Below are 17,736 nucleotides of genomic sequence, written 5' to 3' on the forward strand. Positions count from 1 at the left end.
CGGACAGGTTTTATTGTGACAATTGAAGCTATATAGTCTAGCTATCGTTTTTCAGTACTTCGGCGACATGAGAAGAAAGAAGCTTTCGACGCTTGATTACATCGGTAGGAGTATTTCCGCAACAATAAAATGGTAATGTGAAGACTGAAGCAGTTTTTGTTTTTTAGAGATGCGAAGCCTAATTTTCCATCTGAATGTATAGGCGATTACGTGGAAGATGCGGTTTGACTTGCTTTCTAATGCAGCCACGATGTTGTAAGCTTGTTATTTCTCTCACTCTGTGTCGCTCATGTCACTGCTTCCGTTTGCATAAATATAACATTAGCCGTGATGCTTACGACAACACGTCATGTTAACGCCGGAGGAGAATCCAGGGGAAGAGAGAGAGAATGAATATGGAAGAACAAAACGGCGTTCTTGTAAATGCTTCAGCTATTCTAAATTTGAGCTACGAGAATGTCAGCGCTTGTGGAGCGTACATGCTTTGCGATGTCGCATAAATCGCGATGAAGATAGGCCAGAGGAAACTGTCAAGAGAATTTGAAACACAGTTTTTTTTCACAGTTGGTGCCATTTTGTCCATTTGAATTATACGTTATAAGATTAGCCTCGTTAACAGTAAACTCAGAGGCAGCCCTCATTGCCGTGGTCAGTGTTATAAGACCATGGGCTTTCGCAAATTACGATTGTAGTAGCGCTAAAGCTTGACTGTTTTGGCCACACCTCCAATGCAGGTTTCTGTACGGTATTAACATAAGCTATGTAACTTGACAAGAGTGTCCTACATCAGCATTATCGTCTTAGCTGCCCTCTCACATTGTCGGCACCAACTTGCTTCTTCTTGCAGCAATTGTTGAGTGCAGTCAATATGATCATCATCATTCTTTTCCTTAAGAAAACTTTGTTTAGGCGTCACATAAGTCATGGGCGAAACACGAATCAGAACCGTTAGCACAAGTATAATGGGGATTAATTCAGTGAAACTACAAGAATGCTACAATAGATGTGAGAAAGAACACCATTACAACAGCCGCGATGTGTAGAAACTTAGCATACTGCTAGACAGGAAATATTAGTGCGGTAAAGAGCTCTCTTGCGCGAAACCGAATATAACAAGAAAAGGCAACGAAGTGCGAGGCCGTGTTGAAAAAAGAATGAAATAGTGAGAACGATCGACCCAAGAACGACAGGGCGAAAACGTAAGACGTTTCAGACGAGACGCCGTCGAACCATCGATTTTATGAAGCGCGAAGCAGCGTGCGAGGTTACCGGTCCTGCGGGGCCATATATATATATCGATGTGACCTGTAATGGAACCTATAAATTCAGTTAGGCGGCGCTCATTAACTATTTATTCGGCCAGTTAGTTCTTTCTTTTTTTTTTTTTTTTACCACTGCCCTGTGTGATGCTTCGGCCCTGAGGGTACAATAAACAAATAAATTCGGCAATCGCGTTGGATAGCAAACACCGTTAAAAATTATTTGATTAGTAATCACTGCAAAATTTGGTAAATAAAATATGACAGTATGTACGATGTGGCAGCATCAGAAGCGCGCTGTAAGTGTACGCGGGAAGTTGTAATACACTTCGTAAATTAAGGCGATTGAGGTTTGAACGGCGTGTCAAAATGGGAAAACCTAATTTCTGCTTTACGAAATGCGAAGTATGGAAAGTGTGGTTGCAGAAAGGGCCGGCTACTAGGTCAAGCAAAAACGACAAGAAAAGAAAAAAAATATGAAAATACAAACCACTGCGAAAAGTTTATAACGAAATAGCAACAAACTAACTGAACAAGTCCATGGATCACAGAATGTGAAAAAAAAAGGGGGGGGGGGAACGGTTGCGCGACCACAATAACCGGGCATGAGAACATAGAGGGGACTTAAAAATGCATATAAATTACAGTTCACAAAGAATTCGTTGAGGCACTGTCTATGCGAAAAATCCCGTAGATCCTTAATACCTATATCTGTTTGTTGAGGAACGACAGGCGATGATTTGACGTTCCTAAATATGAGGTTATCATTATATTCTGAAGTAATAAACCGGAATTCGTTGATTAAGAATGCTTGCTTAAGAATATAGAGAGGTGAAGCATACGGAAGCCTCCGGCGGATAAACGCTTTGCACGCTTGTCTTTCAAAACTAAGCAGGAATGGAAACGCGCTTCTAACAAAGTGACTTGGATGTGATAGCAGCATTATTAATATGCATTCATGGTTCATTTAATTGGGTGCGAGTGTAAAATCTAGAGAACCGTATGGGTAAACTTGTTCGATGCCCTTGAGGGCAATGAATAGAGATAAGTAACGTATACAAGCAATTTGGGTAGGTCGGCACTTCAAAACGTTTAGTGACGCGAGACCACTGGAGCACCGACCTTTCGCTGCATTCAAGTTTTTTTCTTGCACTAACTGATCATTGCTAGTGGTGGTTCACCGATAATGAAGTTTTTCACTCGCGAAAATCAGAACATATAAATAAAGAGCAGTTGGGAGAAAATTATTTACGGGTAATGGCACAAACAAACCGAGGACAGAGCCTCGAGGTACGCCGGAAATGATGTCTAAAGTTGCAAAGTAATGGTTCACGATACCTGTGTTCGGTGAATGATCTGCCGTGTAGCTATAACTACACGATAAATGGTCGAAGTTCTCAGATTGGGGCAAAAATATTCATTTTTAGCACTTATTTTGAGTTATCTGCCAGGTTTAAGAGTGGCGACTAATTTGCCATAGTGTTAGTATGCGAATGAAAATCCTCAAGTAAGGAACTAGAAATGTTAACTCCCTTTAACCCAAACATGCACACTTTTTTTTAAACAGGAGTTCTTTAACAACTTCCTCTTCTACTTCTTTGTTTCTTCTTTTCTTTTAATGCGTGGTTGCAAACGCAGGGCTCACGGTAAATCGAGGTGTGAAACTTGATTGCTTGAAAACGCAGTAAATAATTATAGTATGTCGTGTATTCCCGATCGCTTCGGAATTTATAAGACCGTGCAATCAGCGATAATGCCTAACCTGGTATGTGCAACGTTCAGAGAAAGAAAAAAAAATGATAGCGTTGACGAAAACTGGCGCAGCTAAAATTGTAGTTAATATTTTCTAGTTTGCCCACCTTAATTTCTGCGTTCTATATTTTGGTTGTGGATTCCAGATACTCCCATATTCTGCTTTATGGAAGAACTGAAGTTAAGCATGTCACGTAATTTGCACAGCAGATAACCGTTGGTGTTATGAAGTGGGCACAAGAGGAACGTAAACGCCGTAGGGGATGGCAGGGAATGAGATGGCAGTGATCAGATTAGAAAACTTCCAGGCAAATGACGGAGTTCACTGACGAAAGACAGGTAATTGGAGATCGCCTTCGTCTTTCAATGTACGTGCAAGAGGCTGTCGGCGATGCTACTTCTGCTCCTGCTGCTGCTGCTGCTGTTGCTGCTGTTGCTGCTGACGATAACGATGTTGATACTTTGTTACGTAATAGTTGGACAGCTGAGCCTTTAAAAATGTCAAACACACTGTGACACACAGCTGTTGAGCACACGAGTGCGCTGGTCAATGAAGCGAGAACGACGCTTCAATTCCCGCTCCTAGTGGCCCAGTTTGCCTCATCAGCTGTCCAGTCTATGCGTGACGGAAAATCGCTGACGTCAAGTTGCATCTCTGGTATTTCCAGTATCGCTCTGGTATCGCTTTGATATATGTACCGTAAAGGCGCCCAACTCCAATTCAGTTGACCACATTGCGTAACATACATGTATATATACAGAGATATATAGAACACACATAGCCTGGTTTATAAATTAAGTGTCGTACTCCCTGAGGTTAGCTTGCGACTACGTAGCCTTGTCTTTCGTTCTTGGCGAATTTTGGTGCTGCGGCTTTTTTTGTGTTTCAGTCACTTTGGGCGCAAGTGTAGACGAGCATACTCACAATGAAGCAGGCTAGATAAGTGAGCAGCCGAATCAAAAGAAGCCACGCCTTTGTCAAAAGGTTCCGGGCCCCTCTGCAAGTTATAGTGTGTATTCAGGCTCTGAGCAACCAGTAACCTTGGAAAGCGAATCTTGAGCAACTGCATTATGACGGGAACAACGTAGTTAATTCTGGAAAAAAAAAGAGAAAGAAATACGTCAGAAATAGCCACTGGACGCTTCAGAAGGAGCTGCAACATTCGTCTCGAGCGAAACTTTCGGTGAGCTAAAGCGATCACATTATACTGCATTTGTGTGTGCAAGATAAATTACCCTTCAAGTGGTTGCATAAATTATATGTAAAGGAAATATAATTCTTTGGAGTGAACCGGCAGCGGTGAAAGAACTATTTCAGGGGAGATAGAAATATAAATACGTAATTCAAGACAAACCCATAAGTACTGCTGCGTTGTGCTTATTAATCACCAAGCAAGCTTTCGAGTCCCAGTACGTCATATACACACACTTCCGTAAAATACGCGCGGGGTGCGCCGACTACTGAGAGAGATGAGAGAGAGAGAGAGAAAGAGAGAGTAGACTCGCCGTCTCTCTGCATGATCAACCAATCGCTCGGCCATCTCAAGTCGGCCCGAGATGCGACCACTTCGTAGTCGCCGTCGGGTTGCAGGAAAAAGTCGACCACAGACTCCTCGTTCATATCCGCGTCCGAAGCCAGTTGCCACCGCGCCGTCTTCCTCCTTTCAACGCACCAATGGCCGTCCACCCATCGATCAAAATTGCGGACGCGCTCGGCCAACCGTGCGCCTGCGCGCGCGCGCTTCTCGTGATGCATGCATTAGCGTGCGCGCAGCGCCGTCGCGGACCGGAAGCGCGCATAAACGTGTTTGCGGGGGGCGCAAAATGCCAGTCGTTGTGAATCCTTGCAGTCTCGATTTTGCACTTGCTTTCTGTTTTTGCATTGTCTTAGCTTTCCCTAATGTCTTTGTAATGATGTTGGTGTGGCGTCTCCTCGGTCGGATGTGACTGCTGCCGAGTTATCACTCCGCTGAGGTATTCACGCGTGTTCGTCTCTCTCCATCGCTCTCTCTTTCTCTTATTCTACTTCACGGAAGATGAACCATGAGCTTACTTGGTAGCTTGGACGGCAGGCGGCAGGGTCAATGGCTGCTGCATCCTTGAAAGTTCATGCATCGTGCGTCCGTGCACAGCCAGCATCGCGACGGTGGCCTATGAACCCCCCCCCCCCCCCCTCCATGCCTCTCCATGCATCTCCATGGGCCCTTCGTCCTCGACAGGATGACTGCAAGGTTCGAGCTGCAAAAAAAAAAAAAAAAAATGACGACCGTCTGCAAGGTGACGCCACGTGATCGCGAAACAGCGTGTCATTTCCACGTGGCTTGTATCATTACACGCTTTGCCGCCTTGAAGTGCGAGAATGCTGTGGTTGCCGAGCTGTGAAATCTTCGTGGGTACTATGGTAATTAAGATGGCGTGTGGCCAGTGAAACTCGGTCTTGTTTCTGCAATCTGCAAATTGTGGCAGAAGTGCCGCTGTGAGTTACGTGCAGTGCGCATGGCTTGATTGGTCTACGTAGTTTTGGTTGCATACCTATAATACGTAACGATACGTATGAAGATTCATATATGGGCTCTGAGCAATTTCCTGTGCTTAGGTTCTTGGATTTACATGAAAAATGACTGAAGTTCGGGCCACAGAAGCAGGCATTACTTAGGGGGCACGATACCGGTCGCATCACACATTCTTTTTCTTATTTAAAGTACATTGCGTTTTCAGGAGGAAAATTCCTGATTTCAACTACAATCGCGTCATTGTGGGCTCGAGTCCTTATGCTTGGGAGATCTCTAGGAAAATGAGGGACGCAATTTGTGTGTTGTCGAGCATGTTCTGCGCTTTCAAACACAAAAGGAAAAGACAATATCGAACGTGATATCTATATATATATATATATATATATATATATATATATATATATATATATATATATATATATATATATATATATATATATATATATATATGGAAGTGTAGGATCCCAGTGTTGAGTAATGCCCTCAGTTCATGGCGCTAGGGGCAGGGACCGATGACGATGCGGCTAAAGGTAGGCTTCACGACGTCTATTTCGCCTGCGTAAGACGGTGACAACAGCCGAATGAGCTACACTGAATAATTTGTAGCCAGCTGGTTGACTATATTGATTTGGGGAAGAAATCAATGTATGGGAGAAAGTAGCATATGTGTCAGTGGCGGGTAGAAGGAAAAGATCTCCGATAATGACTGCCACTAGAGAATACACACATTGAAGTTTTCAAACGCCACCTGCAGCCGACAAAATGGTGATTCAAAATGGAGTCAGAAAAGAAAGACGCTTCATAGGCAAGCAAAATCCCACGGGCAGATGGCTTGTAGATGATCGCTTCAGACGAGCGGTTATATCATATAGACTCTTATATCACTCGCTGTTATTCGTTCCAAAGCAGCGCAATTGTTGAAGAACTCAGAAATATATCAGCTGTCGGCCATGTGGAACTATGGAGAGGGTGTTAAGTTGTTATATACGCATTTATTTTCTTGATGCACGAAGCTTATGCGGAAATCTTGGTTATGCCAGTTTTTATGTACTTTCCGTACACATAGCTTTAGTGTATCAGTAAACGAAAGCCTTTTGTTGCTCTACAGTTTCAATGCATAAACGAACCAACTTGTGGAATGTGGAACGTCCTTCAAGTGTTAGTTAAGAATGCTGCATAATGCATAACGCTCGCATTTACAAAGAATTACGCCAAAACTCTTCGTAAGAGCGCATAATAAACCAATTGTGATGATGGACATATTATTAGCGAGGGCGGTCCACCAGTGACAAACTGTACATACGAAAGAAAAAGAATATATGAATTCGTCTCTGGGCTTGTTGAAATCGCAGTGAACCCTGTAGAAAATCACTGTAATTCACGTTTTAGGTGAGTATTCGCAGTAAGTCACTAGTGAAATGTACTCAGTCAGTCTTAGCACAAATCATTATTATTCACTATACCGGGCGAAACTTCCTATGCATACTATGTTTGTTTCTGTACGAGAAAAAGAATTACCAGTAAACGTAAATATTGCATTCAGCCTGTGGGTTAATAATTTTCAATCTTGCTAAAGTAAGGTGAGAGAAAGAAAGTTGGTAGAATTGCACCAAGGAATAGCTAGTAAATAGCTAAATTCAATCTCTGGCATCAAAAAAAATTGGAAAACTGTTTCTCGATCTCAAAAGTGTGTTCAATATAATCATACTGTCTTAAATGCTTTAAATGTAGTCTTACGTTTTCTGCCGTTCTAAGTGACGCAAAGCAGCAGACGTCTTTCTTTTTACGTTATTATGTTTTCCTAAACTACTCTGGGAGGATCGTCAATAACTAACTCCGTACGACAGAACAATATCCTACTCCGTGTCATTGCAAAATGTCATGTTTATTCAGGTAACAATGAGTGAAAGGGCGAAAAAAAGAAAAGGGGTGTCCTAATAAAGGAGCCTAAAGTGACTAGGTCGTCAGGTCAACTTGCGAGCGCTGTATAAAAAACCTTTGCGAGATTATAACTATTTCCAGCCTCTCTGTGACATAGAAGAGATTCGCCCAGAGGTCTTCTTTCATAAAGATGCTTCAAACATAATAAAGTAATAAACGTAATAAAGGAGCCTAAAGTGACTAGATCGTCAATTGAACTTGCGAGCGCTGTATAAAAAAAATTTGCGAGATTATCACTATTTCCAGCCTCTATGTGACATAAAAGAGATTCGCCCAGAGGTCTTCCTTCATAAAGATGCTTCAAACAAATGCAGCTGCCGCCGTTCACTGTTGCTTTTCATCTCATCACGTATTCATAGCGTGCTTTATTCGTAATGATTCATTATCAGTGGTCAGCACGTCTATCGCGGTCGCGATTGACTCTTTCCTAGGGTTACATGTCGTTCAGTCGTGCAACAACAGCTTCGCCACTCTGTGTGTCGACTTGGGCGTGCGTGTGTTAGAGAGTGGAGAGCACGCGTGTACGTGTTCGGGCTAGAGAGAAAGAGTGTGCGAGACTAAAGATAAAGCCTGATACGTTCAACCCCTATTATCGACGAGATAAACTGGCCTTCGCTGCTACTGAACGTTACATACGGAACGGCATGAAGAGCGATCGGAAAATGATAGGCGTAGCTCTAAGAGAGAGAAGAAATGAGGGTATATGGACTTGAGAGCGAGCGTGCATAGACGTTAGTCTGGCTGAGATTAAGAGAGAGAGAGAGAGAGAGAAGTGGAGTTGCACACGTCACGTAATTTATAAAACAAGTAACCGATGGCGTCTTTCGCGGATGAAGCACAATGTCCTCCAGGGAAGGGAATCGGTCCCGATGGCGGCAGTTCAAAGTTGGAATCCCATCGACGGACGCATTTTTTTAAAGTGAATGCGAACCTATCGGCAAGAGAACCCGACCCGCGACCGACCGACCCACCGACCCAGGGGAAACGATGGAGAGGTAAGCAAAGAAAGCTTGTCTGTAATAAGCAAGCTAGCATCTCCATTGTTCAACGCGCTCTGTAGAAGTCGATCTAAAGCAGTTTCGCAACTTACTCTGCTTTATGCTTCGGTTTCGCTGTCTAAACGGGACTCTTTTCTAACCTAGAAGCATCGCGGTATTTGGTAACGCGGAGACAGATTACAGAATGGAATATTTGGCGAGCCGTCATGCGAGGCGCTTGCAATACCGCGTATACCACGTAAAGGGCGTGCACCTGGTTGGAGCGCCGCAGCGCGTCACTCGTGTTTGTGCGAAGCTCGTGCGGTTGCTTCGGTACTTGAAATTTATGCCGGAATCCCTTCCATGCGCTTATTCTTGCGCCGGTAGTCTTACTTGACCTTGGTTTGTGGCGTTGTTGAGCTGCATTCCGTGCAGAGTGAGCTGTCTGGAAGGATTTGTAACTGTTCGGTTGCGGTGACCTTATGTATGGGTAACCTCGCTCTGTTCGCATGAATTTGGAAAAGTGTATGCGCGAGTGGAAAGCAGTTGGCAGCGGCACATATTTGTGAGTTCCTTCCTACGGCTCTTCTGTCAGGCGCGTATAAATTTCGTTTTGCTCTGCTATTCTGCGCGCGGCATGAGGTATCGCACTTTTCTTTCTCCCCCTTTTAGGCCATGTTGCGACCAATGTTTTTATGCAGCTGCTTAGAATCTCCTTCCCAGCAAGGCACAAGTCACGAAACAGTGCACCTGTTTGCTGGACTGCCGCTGTACGTATCTTTCGACTCGGCGATGTGTTCGAAGGCGATAATCGAGTTAAATCAGTTCGGTTGCATTTTGCCCGCGACAATAAGTACCGAACGAATAAGAAGCGAGGCGAAATACGTTGAAACGGGGAATTAGGATTATATCATCATCATCCCTAGACTATGTCCACTGCAGGGCGAAGCCCTCGCCCTGCGATCTCCAGTTACGCCTGTTGTGCGCCAGCTAATTGCATTCTATGCCTGAAAATTTCCCTAATTCCATCAAGCCACCTAATTCTCTGCCGTTCTCGACTGCACTTCCATTCCCGTGGCACACATTCTGTAACTCTAATAGACCATCGGTTACCACCCTACGCACTACGTGGCCTGCTCAGCTCCGTTTTTTCCTCTTAATGTGAAGTAGAATATTGGCTGCCCCCGCTTTGTCCCTAATGCACACCGCTGTCTCCCTGTCCCCACTCAGGGACAACTTAAAGAAAGTAAGCTCGGACCACGTAAAAAGCCTAGTTTAATATAGTGTAGATATCGATGAGCCTCCGTGCAAAATTTGACATTTGAAATGCGAGCGGAAGCTTCACATAAAGCTTGCAGAGGTAGCCGTTTCTAATACCGAAATCAAATTTGAAAAAAAAAAAAAAAGACGCCGCATAACAAACTTAGCCAAAGTGAAATTTCGTTGCAGTTGGACTTTAAGGTTACATCCACCGTTTTTCGTTTCATCGCTCGTTGCGCGGTCCTTAGCGTCTTCTAAAGCATCTTTGTTAACCTTCATGTTTCTGCCCTACATGTTAGTAACTGTAGAATGCAATGACTGTACACTTTGCGTTTTTTGTTTGTTTTTTATTTTGTTTAAACAGCGGTAAGCTGCGCGTCATGACTTGATGATGTCTGCCATATGCGCTCCAACGCAATCTTATTTTACTGTAAATTTCCCTCTTGCGATCAAAGTGTCCTGCGAGTGTAACTTATCAAGACAAACACACTTTTGCACATATTCCATGGAGGTTGACTAGCAATAATGGATTCTCGTTCTCTTGGCAGGCTATTGAACATTAGCTTTGTCTCCTGTATAAGAATCTCCAGCCATATTCTTACACATTTCACTCACCTTTCTCAATGTTTAGTCGTAGTAGAGTACTCTGTTAGTCTGCGTCTGTTTACAAGCACAAGCGGTTTTCCCGTCACCCATACGTGGCGTCATATCTAGACTGCAGTAATCAAATTGTTGGTGGCCTCATATCTGTTATAGAAACTTCCATATGCTGTCTTTTCTTTCTCCTTCCTTCCCTAGTGAAGGATAGTTAACCGAGCGATGCGTTCCTCAATCAACTTCCCTGTTTTTCCTTCTTATTATCCTCCTCGTGTTTTCTTTACGAGAACGATAATCTCTCTAAAGGACAAAATAGAGGACGCAGCCCACAGAGAGCACGTCGTTCCATTGTTGAATTGGACGATACACTTGCGCCGGCTTTCGTGGTACGGTCGAGGGATCTTGCCTGTCTGCGGCGCTGCAACTGCGCGTCCCATCCTGTAGTCATAAACGTATTCGCCTTCGTTCAGAGAGTCAAGGGCATTGTTAATCTTTATTGTAACTTTATCATACCTTATCAGGCGCCACATAATTCTTTCTCATTAAAATTTTGTTTCAGCAGGTTTATTTCAGCTATAGAGTCGGGCAAAGCTACAGCTGCAGGACGAATTAGTTACTTTTCAATTCTTCATTGAATTTTGCCAACTTTACAGAATTTGGACTCCATACCAGAATTCGACACGTACGTCAGATATGAAAATATCAACGATTTCATGTCTAGCATACTTAGATAGCGCTTGCCCGGCCGCTTCAGAAATGTGCCTAATTAACGCATTGGGAAAAACAATGGAAGAAGTTAGCCAGCCACGTGACGACATACCGATTCCAAGAGCAAATGTCCAGCCGTCTGCCCTCCAACTCATTCACATATCTTCCACTGCACGTTTGAAAAGCAGCCTTGGGCAAATTTATGCAAAATTTAGAGGGTCCATTCGCTCAGGAAAATTCAGGTAGCATCAATAATGTAGTATGGTAGTATAGCCTAACAGAAGGTAAATTACAGCTAATTTTGCTTGTTGTTCAAAACATAAATATAAAATTTCGTAATCGTCTGTTGTGTTACCCAAAACTGGGAAACTTTGCTGGCTTGATACCCAGAATGATTTAGAGTTCAATTCGAGCACAGCCAGAGGCTGCAGAAGCATGCGGTCGACCGCAATTTTTAAAATCAGAATTGTCATGCACTGTTGGTTTGTTTACTATATATATACGGTGAAAGCCACCTGTGCAGTCACTTACACTTGTTCGGTATGAACCATATTTTTTATCATAGCTTTTCTTGTATCCTCTCTGCCGGAGTGAAAACGAGAATTGCAGTTTTGCGCTTAACGCATAGCGGTGACGCGTTAGCTGGGGAAGCATAATGCGCAGTAAGCCTTACACGGTTCCTTGCGGTGGTGATTGTTGAGCTGAACATTTGCAGGTGCGAGCGAGAGATCTCCTTCCGAGAAAAAGAAAAGAAAGTGTTAGTCGTGTTGGTTTGTATAGTTGCGCCTCTTGGTGGTGAAGTTGAAAGACTAGATTTTAATGTGATTAGCATTCTGAAGCTTCTTCATGCACTTTCCGGTTATCTGTTTATGTCCGCACCTAACCGTCTTCCTTTCACGCCAAATTGAGTCACTGGGTATGTGTATACGGGCGTGTGTACACCGATATGTGCCGCTCTTCAACGAACCTCTTTGACGCCAACTTGGTTCATTGGATATGTGCCACTGGATATCTGCCACAGGGTTTGTCTCGTTCTTCTTAATAATCATCGTACTACGTAAACCATATCATTACCAATTGTGCACATATCGTAAGATAGCATATATTCGAATCAACGTCGAATATCATCGTCAAAGGATGGATACGTCGCTTATATTTATTTTCTTGCTCCTCTTACCTATCCGGACTTAGCCGCTGGTCTCAGTGATCCTCTAGCATACGGCGGAATTTGTTCGGCTTCTGTCGAATTTATACTTGGGCTGCGCCATTTATAGGCGTTACACTATCCTTGGAGGAAATGGGACGGTGTCAGCGCCATCCAGTAAACATAAGAAGCCGAGCCTAGAAGAAGACTAATGAAGACAGCGAGAATATTAAGAATGACAATAGGAAGCACAGTAAGAATGTTTCTTTCGTAATTTTGTCGCGAAGGATTTTTGGGATTCCAGGGACGGTCGTTAGATGACATCAAAATGACCAGGGCAGTAAGCCCAAAGCAGCTGTCGCGGTAAAGATGACCAGATCTTTCACGGCTGTATAGTGCAATGTGTTTAGCTCCATTTGCAACACATTGTGGGGTCTTAGGGTCTCACAGGAGTACCGACCACCGCGGGTTCGAGCTTAGCGAGCCACAGGGCCGCGTCAGCCGTCAGCCTCTAGCGCCGCTGCGCGCGAGCTCAGGCCACGAGGGGCTACCGAGCGACGCACGCAAGAACACAGTATTGCCCTAAATTGACGGAAACCGTTTATTGTCTCCAACGGCACCCAACACTGCATGAACGCCCAGTCCCGGGACGGCGGGGAACCAAAGGGGTCCCGCACCAAGGGCGAAAATACAGTTAGGGGCGCCTGTAGCACGTCGCTGCGAGAGCACAGGCTCAAGCTGGGACGCGCCGCTAGGAAAAGTCCCGGCGGCTATGCTACTCGCTCTCGCGATAACCGATGGGTCAACTCGGGAGAGCTCGGGCAATCTCCTTCGGCTTGGGCCTCCGATGAGTGCGGCTCGGCGTGGTACGACCTCGCGCGAGCACTAGGCACCCGTTCTTCGGCTTAGCGTCGGGATAGGAACAACACGAGGTACGCGCTCCCCGCACGGGCAAAGGCACCGTGCGTGAGCTCAGTCCTAGTCACAAAGGTGTCGGCGGACGAGAGGAAGCATGTACGTACCGGGTGCTGTCCCAAGGAGCAAGAGAGTCGCTACCGTCACGGCAGTAGCCACCCGGGGCCGCTCCGTGACGTCACTAGCTCCGCCCTCACCGCGAACCAGCGCAAGTGGAGCGCCACCGCCAAAACTGGTTCGGAGCAAGGACGACGTGGCAAAAAGGATTGCAGACATGGGTGAAATGCGCCCGCGCAATGGCGCGTCGAATTCCCCAAATCCCCACATCCTCCTCTCCTTAATTGCCCCCCTACCAGTCTGGCGAAGAAGCTGGTAGGGGCTAATGCACCAAAGACAACTGAGCCTTTCATGCACTAGCTAATTGCTACCTCAGCCCAGCAAGTACTCTTAAAACAAAAAAAACATACCTACAATGATAATGGAAAAATAATAAATAAAAGATCATACACTCTAAAATACAAGAAAATGACGCCGCGAAGGGGGGGAGAAATATTAACAAAAGAGTCTGCTGCTAGCGCGGGGCAATGTCCAGGGGTGCGAAGAGAACGCGGCGCGTATAGTTCTGTGGCTAGGGCGGTGGCCGAAGTCGCGGGAGCTGCGAGCGTAGGCCTGATTGCAGGCCACGTTAACCCAGGAACGGGCTCACCGTTGTTCCGTCGAAGTTGCCGGCGAGCCCGATGAGTGCGGCTTTCGTGGTGGTGGTGGTGCCGAACTCCAGGTGGACGGGGCAGGACCCTGCCAGGTCAGCTGGCCACGCCGCCGTATGCAAGATGGATGAGCAGCCACAGCGGCGGTTGCAGGGCGTTCGCACGGCGTCGGCGACTGCAGAGAGCCGAGCTCCTGGCGTGATGTCATAGGGTCCCGTCCACCATCGGTATCCGCGGCGATCCGATGGAGTTGGTGCGGCAACGAGCAACGGCCTCCACGCACGCACGCACGCACGCACACACACACGCACGCGCACACTCTCCTCGTGGTACCGCGCATCACTCCTCAACGTCCGCCATGCCGCCCGTTGTTCACACCGCGCCGCGCCGATCCAGGGTCGAAGCTTCCCTCTCCCCCGCACCAACGAGGCAACGTGACCACTGTCACCCCCCGCGCTGCACGACACGCCAATTACACACGACACGACATGACCCCCTTCTTGGCAAAAGGAAAAGGTAAAAAAAAACGAAAACGAGAAGAGGGAAAAAAAACACAGAAGAAAACAAGAATGGTCAAAGTTATATGTACAAGTTACAAAAAAAAATTAACTATACAACTGTACACTTACAACATTAACACAATAATTACACTCAGCATGCTCACCAAATAAAAGTAAAAATAAAAAATGCACACTGCTACAACACACTGCTATCGACATTAGCAAAAAGCTGGGCTGGGGCCAGCTTCTTTTCGTGCACTGGCCGCAAAGAAGCTAACCCACTGAGGCTAAGCAATATTACTGAGGGCCTTCGGTGGCGGAAAGAGTCCGCCGTCGGGCGCGATATCACACAGGTGACCGTTTCCTCAGGTTGTACCGGTGCGTGGTCCGAATGCGGTCCTTCGCGCCGGGTGTGCCCTGTTGCTTGCGCGTGGTGCCACTGGGCACCGGCGCGAGCTCGTCGGACCGAGACGCAAAGGCTTTCAGGTCGGCGATATGGGCACGGCTGAGTTTTCCCGAAGGGGAATCCTTCAGCAAGTACGCGAGCGGAGACCAAACTTTCTCTACTCGGTACGGACCAAGCCACTTAGGAGCGAGCGAGGCTGAGAACCCCTTGCTCGCGTCGCTAAGAGCGTGGTTGCGCTTCAGGACTAAATCACCTACCTTAAATGAAAGATGGCGATGCTTCCGGTCGTACTGAGCCTTCTGCTGGGCCCTGGCCGAAGTCAAACTCTGCCTTGCTCTACAGAGAGCCCGACAAAGCCTGTCCCGAAGTGCTGAAGCGTACGCAGAACAGTCTGCCGGCGCCTCCTCATCCCCGAGTTGACATTGAATGACACTGGTCACCGGATTTGCCAGCTCCCTTCCAAAATTGAGGAAAGCGGGAGAGAAACCAGTCGAGCGATTCTCGGCGGTTCGGATTGCGAACGCGAGCTCACTCAAGTGGTCTGCCCAATCCTTTTGACTCACGGCAAAGGCCGCCAACATTGGTTTGAGGGTTCTATTGACCCTCTCCGTCAAATTGGACTGGGGATGGTAGGGCGACGTGGTGCAGTGATTAATTCCCAAGGAACGGCACGTAGCACCAAACACCCGAGCAGTGAAATAGGACGCGTTGTCCGTAATTAGTCTTTTCGGAAAGCCGAACCGACAAAAGACTTCCTGTAGCCTCTCCAGCACCGCTCGCGCGGTCACTTTTCGAAGCGGAAACAACTCCACCCACTTCGAAAAATGATCGACGACTACCATCAGGTGTGCGAACCCCTGCTTACTCCTGGGGAAAGGCCCCATAAGATCGCAGGTGGCCACTTGCCACGGACGCTCACTGTCAATTGGTTTCATCAACCCGGGCGGCTTGCCACCCCTTGATTTCACCGTTTGACAGACATGGCAGGAACGGCAATAGCGAAAAATGTCACGCTTGATGCCAGGCCAGGTCACAGTTTGGCTTAGTTTCGCAAAAACTTTGGAGCCACTCAAATGACCGGCCAAGGGTTCGTCATGAGATGATCGCAACAGTGCGCTTCTCAGACTCTTGGGGATAACCACCTTAAACGGGTCCACAGCCTCGTCATCGGTGGCTATGTATTTCAGCAGGAGCCCATCGTGATCCAGCAAATATGAATCCGCGGGGGACCCAGCGACACACGCTGGTTCCGGCCCCCCTGCGCCCGCCGCACTACCAGCAGCGTCTCGGCGCTCCGTCTCCCTGAGACCGTCGCTCACTCCGCGACAAAACGGATCAATTTGCTGGGCCTTCAGTAGCTCTTGCCTGCTGAATGCGATTCCAATTCTCCCAAAGGGGAGTCCGGCCTCGTCCCCACTCAGGACTGCAGCCGACGGCGTTGTAGGTTCGCTTTCGAGAAGCTCCCCCGCTCGCTCGTTTTGCGGCGCGCTGCTTGCCTGGAGAGCGGAATGAGTGGTTTGCCCGCTTGCGGACTCACCTCCCTCTGCGCTCGTTGCGCCCCCGACGCTTGCTGGCGCAAAGGCACCGGCAGTGGCTGTAACACCTGGAGGAATGCTCTTGGTGGACAATTGGGCACGGGATAGCGCGTCAGCTACCACGTTCGTGCTCCCCTTTCGATACTGCACTGAAAAGTCATAATGCTGTATCAGGAGAGCCCAGCGCGCCAGCCGGCCCGCAGGCTCACGGAGCCGCATCAGCCAACTGAGCGCACTGTGATCCGTCTGCACTACGAATTTCGTCCCATCAAGGTAAACATCGAACTTACGTAGTGCAAACACAATAGCGAGGCACTCCTTTTCGGTCACGGAATAATTCCTCTCTGCCGGAATCAAGGAGCGGCTGGCAAAGGCCAACGGCTGCAACACACCATCGTATTCCTGTAGGAGGACTGCTCCTAAACCCAGATCGCTCGCGTCGGTCTGGACAACGAACGGTCTGGTCAGGTCGGGGAGTCTAAGCTGCGCTGTCTCCGCAATGGCGCTAGACAGTTGGCGAAAGGCCTGCTGCTGCTCAGGTCCCCACTGCCACGCGGCCGACTTACCCAAGAGCTTGCTCAAGGGTGCCTGCACTCGGGCACAGGACGGAATGAATGACCGGTAAAAGTTGGCCATTCCCAAAAAGCGGCGAAGGCCACGTACGTCCTTGGGCGCGGGGAAATCGAGGATTGCCCGAAGTTTCTCCCGGTCCGGCTCAATGGAGCCTCCGCCCAGCGTAAACCCCAGTAACTGAACTCGGGTTTGCGCTAGTTGGGCTTTCGCAGGATTCAAAGTCATCCCGGCGGCCTTCACCCTCTCGAGCACATCGGCAACATGGGCCAAGTGTTCTTCGAAGGTTCGTGAATAAATCACGATGTCGTCGAGGTAGCACATGCAGTATGACCACTTTGCTTCCCCGAGGACGCGGTCCATGAGTCTCTGAAATGTCGCAGGACCGTTGCAAAGACCAAAGGGCATACGAGTAAACTCAAATAACCCTCTGTGGGACGTGAACGCGGTCTTGCACCGGTCACGCTGATCCATCCGGACCTGTAGGTAACCTTTGGAGGCATCCAGCGTAGTAAAGTACCTCGCACTGCCCAGGGTTCCTACGATGGAGTTAATCGTGGGGAGCGGATAGGCATCCTTACGAGTCACTCCGTTCAGACGGCGGTAGTCTACGCACAGGCGATGACTGCCATCTTTCTTAGGCACCAACACAATTGGAGACGCCCAGGCGCTGTACGAGCGGCGGATAATGTCGGCCGATAGCATCTCGTCCAGCAAGCCATCGATCACCTGCCTCTTGGCCAGGCTGACGGGCCGGGGGTTACACTTCAAAGGAAGCGCGTCTCCAGTTTCGATCGCGTGGCTCGCCAAATCGGTACAGCCAGGTTGATCGGTGAAGAGCTCTTCGTGCTGGCATAACAGTGCCGACAAGCGAGCCTTCTGTGTATCATCCAAATGAACCGCACAGGCGGCCAGAGGATGTGGTGCCCCTTCGTGCCGTGTCGCTCGATCC

General features: G+C 47.6%; 2 long non-coding RNA genes across 2 annotated transcripts in view; one reads left to right on the forward strand and one right to left on the reverse strand.

The window, feature by feature from the left end:
- The window catches only part of LOC140218483 (uncharacterized), a 138,416-nt gene that overhangs the window by 19,675 nt on the left and 101,005 nt on the right, over positions 1-17,736 (forward strand). The gene's annotated exons all lie outside the window — the stretch shown is intronic.
- LOC129385013 (uncharacterized) overlaps positions 3,636-17,736 on the reverse strand; it is a 136,011-nt gene continuing 121,910 nt past the window's right edge. The window contains exon 6 of the long non-coding RNA XR_008612543.2: positions 3,636-5,249. This is a non-coding gene — a long non-coding RNA (uncharacterized lncRNA). The remainder of the gene's footprint in view (positions 5,250-17,736) is intronic.

The sequence above is a fragment of the Dermacentor andersoni genome, chromosome 5 (genome assembly GCF_023375885.2).
Source record: "Dermacentor andersoni chromosome 5, qqDerAnde1_hic_scaffold, whole genome shotgun sequence".
NCBI lineage: Eukaryota > Metazoa > Arthropoda > Arachnida > Ixodida > Ixodidae > Dermacentor > Dermacentor andersoni.